The sequence below is a fragment of the Trichomycterus rosablanca genome, chromosome 1, assembly GCF_030014385.1.
Source record: "Trichomycterus rosablanca isolate fTriRos1 chromosome 1, fTriRos1.hap1, whole genome shotgun sequence".
NCBI lineage: Eukaryota > Metazoa > Chordata > Actinopteri > Siluriformes > Trichomycteridae > Trichomycterus > Trichomycterus rosablanca.
Window position 1 is genome coordinate 13,583,788 of NC_085988.1, and position 7,060 is coordinate 13,590,847.

At 38.5% G+C, this 7,060-nt stretch overlaps 1 protein-coding gene across 1 annotated transcript in view; it reads right to left on the bottom strand.

Moving 5' to 3' along the window:
- The window catches only part of sncb (synuclein, beta), a 47,937-nt gene extending 41,185 nt beyond the window's left edge, over nt 1–6,752 (bottom strand). Inside the window, exon 1 of the mRNA XM_063000052.1 lies at nt 6,687–6,752. The gene's annotated coding sequence lies outside the window, so the exon portion shown is untranslated. The remainder of the gene's footprint in view (nt 1–6,686) is intronic.
- Between the last annotated feature and the right edge of the window lie 308 nt (nt 6,753–7,060).

The window sequence follows — 7,060 nt, forward strand, 5'->3', positions numbered from 1 at the left end:
AGAAAGTCATAAAAGCACCCGTGCAAACATCTAAGGACCTCCAGACCTTGCTCGCCTCTGGTAAGGACAGTGTTAATGATTTTAAGATCAGAAAGACACGGGACAGTATTGATCTCCATAGAAAGGTTGCAGGGCAACTAACCATGGGGTATAAAGGCTTGATGATCCCCAAGGACTTTTTCTCAGTCAAAATTGGTACTTATTAAAAGACATTTCCTGTAAAGCTAACACATTATTCCTCAAAAAGAGCCTCATACCAGTGGTCAAACATAATAGTGAAATACTGGTGGTGATGTTGTCGGGATGCTTTGCGGCTTTAGGGCCTAGGTAACTTGCTAAATTAATACAACCATAACCTCTGCCTTCTACTAAAATTCTTGAAGCATAATGTCCAGGCATCTGTCTTTATCTGTATTTTATCACGGTATTTTAAATGCAGTTAATGGTTTTAAGGCATTTAGGCCAATTGTCAGAACTTAGTTGTAGCATGCAATGTTAGAATATGTCAGGAGCTACACTCAACATGCAAATGCAGTGTATTTAATTGCACTGTAGCATCTAAGTTAATTGGTGTACATAAACTGTAGCCTGCAATACTAGAATATACACGTTTAACACCTGGATTGATTTAATTTGGATTGCAGAATGTAGGCTGATGTCAAAGATAAAAAAAGTTTTAATATATACATTTTTTGTGCTTTTTTATTGTGCAGCATTGTGGCATGTAGGCAAAAGACCAAAATAAAAAAAAGGCTAAACTATCTGGTGTGTTTTACTCTATTTCATTAATTAATAATGCAGCATTACTTTACCACAAAAAGCCATGTAAATATATAGTACCATAGACTCTAAAACCTCTTTTTCACTGTATTCATAAAGTAAGCATCCAAATCCAGAACTATCTGTATCCTACCTAATGTACTATATGGTCCTATTCCATTGCACCCTATAGTACAATACAGTATTAATCAAAATCCAGAACTGTGTGTACCATACCTAATGTACTCTATGCTCCCTTTTTAATGAAAGATACCCTACACTTCAAGTACAGTGCTCATCTAAATCCAAAACTATCTGTATCATACCTAATGTTCTGTGTTCATTTTCCATTAAACGGTACCCTACAGTACAATACAGTACTCATCCAAATCCAGAACTATCTGCACCCTACCTAATGTGCTATACGTTCCTATTCTCTTGCACAGTACCCTACAGTACAGTATAGAACTCATCCAAATCCAGAACTATCTGTACTGTAACTATTGCACTATATGATCCTTTTCTATTGCACAGTACTCATCCAAATTTAAAACTGTGTTGTACTGGGAACCTTCCAATTTATAGCTCAAAGTTCTATCCACTAGGCGACCACTGTCCCATGGTATCTGTATCATACCAAATATACAATACAGTACTAATTCAAATCCAGAACTATCTGTACCACACCTAATGTGATATATGTTCCTTTTCCATTGCACAGTACCCTACAGTACAATACAGCGTGCATCCAAATCCCAAACTATGTGTTGTACTGAGAATCTTTACTGAGAATCAAATTATAGCCTAAGCTCTACCCACTAGGCTACCACTGTCCCATGATATCTGCATCATACCTAATGTACTATATGCTCCTTTTTCCACCCTACAGTACAATACGATACTCATCCAAAACCAGAACTATTTGTACTGTACTTAATGTGCTATAAGCTAAAAGCACACAATACTCTACAGTACAATGTACAATGTAAGTACTCTACTGTACTTATCCAAATCCAGAACTATCTGTGTTGTACCTTCCCATTGCACAGTACCTAATACTACAATACTCATCCAAATGTAGCATTATCTATACTGTACCTAATGTACTACATGTTCATTTTCCATAGCACGGTACCCTACAGCAGAGCCAAAAAATGGGTCACAGAAAAAACAGTAATAATTTAAAAAATTACATTTTAACAGGCACAAAAACACGAAACGAACTTGTACACGAACGCCCCCTTGTGGAGGCTTTAAGTTACACCTTGTTAACCACAGTGGGACCAGACTGCCACAATTTTTATTAAATAAACATATTTTGATTTGTGTTTCGTTTTGATGCCTAGTTTGTGTTGCCTGGGTCACAGTAAAAATCATGGACAAAATGTGGATTGATTGAAAAAAAGTTTGAAAAACCCTGATCTACAGTACAACATGGTACTCATCCAAATCCAGAACTATATGTACCCTACTTACTGTACTATATGTACATGGTACTCTACAGTACAATACTGTCACACCTATCCTCACTCACACCTAATCAGGGTGCTGGAGGCTATTCCAGCTCTCAATGGGCGCAAGACACACAGAAACATCCTGGACAGGGCGCCAGTCCATCGCAGGGCCAGTACAATATAATACTCATCCAAATCCACAATTATTTGTACAATACAGTACTTATTCAAATCTAGGACTATCCAATCGTACCTTATGTGCTTTATTTCCCTTTTCCAGTTCCAGGGCTTCAGAGTTTGCTGACGGTGAGCCTCAACAGATGCTGAGAGCAATTATACCACGGTAACTGTAAACAACAGCAGTAGCAACAGCAGGATGATTTGCGATTTGCCTCACTGCACTTGTTGTGGTGTTTTATTTGTTTTCTGCAGCTCTTTTAAAGTTTTTGTGTTTTTTTATGTCACCACTTTAATAAAATCCATAGCAGTTTGGTTTTAAATGAGGTGCTTGTATTGTCTCACTTTAGCTGCGATTCTGTTTAACCAATCAACAGTCTGCAGTCTTCAGTACAATTGGTCCCTGGTCAAGAGGAAAAGCCAAATTTACTCTCTTACAAATAAAATGTAAGGGTCACTTGCCGATGGAAAAAAGAACTAAACATTGGATCACAGATTAAAAACAATCTTTACTATAAAACAGGGTTTTTTTTTAAACCATGGTTCACAGGCAATAGTAATAATAATACAAATAATTAAATAAACAAATATTAACAGACACATAAAAAATTTACATGAACGCCCCCTTGTGGAGGCTTTATGTTATATCTTGTAAACCACAGTGGGGCCAGATTGCCACCATGTTCACTAATTAAGTATATTTTGTTTTGATGAATGTGATTTGCCTGGTCGTGGCAAAAATCATGAAAAAAAAATGTGAGCCACTGAGAGGTGCACTGTATTGTCTGTGCGCTCTCAGAGTCAGTCCCAAGCCCTGACAAAAATAGGAAGGTTGAGTCAGAAAGGGCACTCAGCTGATCCTTTGTGGTGAACACTAAATACAGGAGCAACTCACATATGCCACGTTCTACTCTGGTTTATATAGCAAAGCATATAGCAGATACTTCTAAATGTACTGTATTTAATTAGAACGTGGCATATGTGACTAATCTGTAAATGTTATAGTGGAATATATGAGCTGTTACACTCTTTTTGGTTGCTCCCGTATATGCTGATATTCAGGCTATTACACTGAATTTATTTTATTATTTTATTTATTTATTTATTTTATTATTTAAGGCTCTCCACGGTGAAGCCCCATCCTATATATCTAATCCTATCTGCCCCCATTCTACCTCCAGAATTTTAAGATCCTCTGACCAGTTGCTTTTAACTGTCCCACGCATTCGGATGAGGTCCAAAGGTGACCGGGTTTTCTCTGTGGCTGCCCCGAAACTATGGAACAGCTTGCCATTTTTTATTAAGGCGTCCCCTACAATTGATCGTTTTAAAGCCAACTTGAAGACCTATTTATTTTCACAGGCTTTTGGGTTTTAGCATGGCTTTATTCTGTGCCAACTGTTTTATTTACATTGATTTTTATTCTTTTACTGTATTTAGTGTAACTGATTATTGTTCTGATTTTATTGTACAGCGCCTTGGATGACACTTGAGGTCTTTGAAGGCGCTTTATAAATAAACCTGACTTGACTTGACTACACTGCATTATTTTAGAGCATACCTAACTACATCTGTTCATTTAAAGCTTAAATTGGCTAGCGATGATCTTACACTCAAGCCTATTACACTGATTTATTTGACAGCATTTAGACTAATAACAAAATCTGGAGTCCTTCACGACGTTGAATGTAGGGTAAGAATTCTGGCAGTATATTTAATTCTTAACCTTTTTTGACCACCCATTACATTGCCAGTCAAAACCCCTGTGTTTTTTCCAGTGCTGGACTGTACATTGATTTATTTATTTTTTTTAATAAAGCCATGGTGTAAATTCTTATGTGCTTACACAATTATGGTATGCTAATTACTTTGGGAGCTCGGGTGGCACATTGGGGAACCCTGGGTTTAAATCCCCAGCGGTGCTACTGGCCGGCTGGGCATCTACATACAGACAGGGTTAGCTATGTCTGAGACTCCGCCATGTTTTGACATCCTGTCCAGGGTGTGTAACTGCACTGTGCCTAGTGATTCTGGGGAAACCAAACCCACCACAACCCTGATCAGGATAAATCAGTGGTAAAAAAATGTCAAATATATTTTATTTATTATAAATATTCCATACAATTGATTTATCTGCTCTGAACTCAATCTAAATGTTTTTTTTTTTATATTGTGTGACTACGTTTGCATTCCAGATGGCCCCAGATTGAGTATTAGGTGGAAAACTGTCGTAGGATGCTAGAATATATGAGGTGTTACAAAATACATCACCGTGATTAATGCTGCAGCATGAAAATAAATAATTAATAATGGCATTGGATTATGTAGGCTGATAACAGAGCGTGACTGCATGACTATATGGCATGCATTGTAGAGGTGATAACCTAATGTAGCATGCTATGGTGTAGCATTTCTATGGTGTTACACGGCATTGCATTCATTTATAGAAAATATAGGTAGAATATTTAAGGTTACACTCCATTGCAGTTTGGCACACATGGGGCACACTCCATGATCCTACCACATACGATGTAAATTGATGTATTTGTGGGTTGCATTGCATGGTATTGCACTGGAATCAATACATCCAAGCAAAAAATAATGAAATAGACTATATAATGTTATAGTGCAATTTAGCGCATCCAATTTCTACCCGTCAATCATCCTCTCACTAATGCTGGTCCCTGCTCTTGATTGGGGAGGACGAGGCTGCTCCACGCCCCCTTCGACACGTGCACAGCAATCGAACATCTTATCACCTACCCTTTGACGAGTGCAGTGCATTACAGTGCTGTGTACGGAGAGCCACACCCTCTACCGCACTCCTTTCCCATCTCCGTGCAGGCACGACCAACCAGCCAGCAAAGGTCGTAATCGCATTAGTCTGAGAGAGAGTGCCCATCCGGCTTAATCCCGCCCCTTATCTGAACAACAGGCCAATCGTTGTTCATGTAGCCGTTTAGCCTCAGCCGGCAGGCAGAGCCAAAATTCGATACTATGGAACAGCTTGCCATTGTTTATTAAGGCGTCCCCTACAATTGATCATTTTTTAATCCAACTTGAAGACCTATTTATTTTCACAGACTTTTGGGTTTTAGCATTGCTTTTTCTGTGCCAACTGTTTTATTATTATGTAGGCTGATAACAGAGCGTGACTGCATGACTATATGGCATGCATTGAAGAGGTGATAACCTAATGTAGCATGTGGTGTGTTTTCTATGGTGTTACATGGCATTGCATTAATTTATAGAAAATATAGGTAGAATATTTAAGGTTACACTCCATTGCAGTTTGGCACACATGGGGCACACTCCATGATCCTATCACATACGATGTAAATTGATGTATTCGTGGGTTGCATTGCATGGTATTGCACTGGAATCAATACATCCAAGCATAAAAAAAAATAATGAAATAGCCTATATGATGTTATAATGCAATGCATCAATGGTGCAATCAATGGATCTGTATTGTACTTGCAGCAGACATGTGTACACCTTCATTCCTTCTATATCAAAACCTGCTATTTTATAACATTAAACGTTGGGGCTTTAATTAATTAATTTATTTATATATTAAAGGCTGGAACCGTGGTTCTCTTTTAAACAGCCTAAACAGTTCTAACCAACACCTTACCTGCTCATTAATGATTACTCTGTGGAAAGATGACACCCCTGGTGGAAGACCGAACCAAGTAGTATAACAGTATTACAGCCTACTAGTATAATAAAGGTACAGAATGGGATCATGGGTGTATAGTGGGAATTGGACATGAATAATAAATCCAAGGCACTTCCCACCGTTACATCACAACCTTAGACAATAGTTTCTTTCTCAATAGTAAAGCCTAAGCACATAATATGCTCTAAAATATGAGCTCATATGATGTTACAGTATGTAATATAATAAAATACAATAACACTCGGGCATTTATTATAAATGGAAAATGAACAATTGGGGCGCTTGACGTAGTAAAAGGAAGATGGTATCTTCCACGGTTACATGCAAGCAGTCTGTAGGTCACGACTGACACATATCCACAGACGAAGCACATTATAAACACAAATATAAAAAATAGGAATAACGTTTTCTAATGCGCGTTATTGCGCGCATCACGCACAATTTACGCGTATGTGATGCGCACCCAAATGCGCGCCTCTATAATATTATAATTATACATATTTAAAGCTCACATTTACAACCTAATTTTTATCCAACCATTTGCCAGTTTTCCTTTCATATATTTGCACAAATCCAGGGTAATATTAATATTTAGAAATAAAACTAATACTCACTGTTTGAAGCAGCTGCTGTGCGCTGAACGGTTCAGTAGATTTAGTTACGTGGATTAAAGCAGCGCTCCTGTCTCATCTAACCGTGGCCTCCTGCTCCACCAATAGCACCCCGATCCGTCCAAAACCACGCCCCCTGTGGCGGCCTGGCTTCATCTGATTGGTCCTTTTTGAGCGCTTGAGAAATATTCATATGGGGATCATCATCACAGACCACATCGTGCGCATTATTCCACTTGGCGTACACTTTTATTTCCGCCAGCCAATCCTCAGCAGGCCAGTACACACCCTTTTACTCACATCTGAAGGGGTTGCGGAAGGGGGGGGGGGGGAGGTAGAGTAACCAGCCTGCATGAATCCACCTTCTGCATGAATTA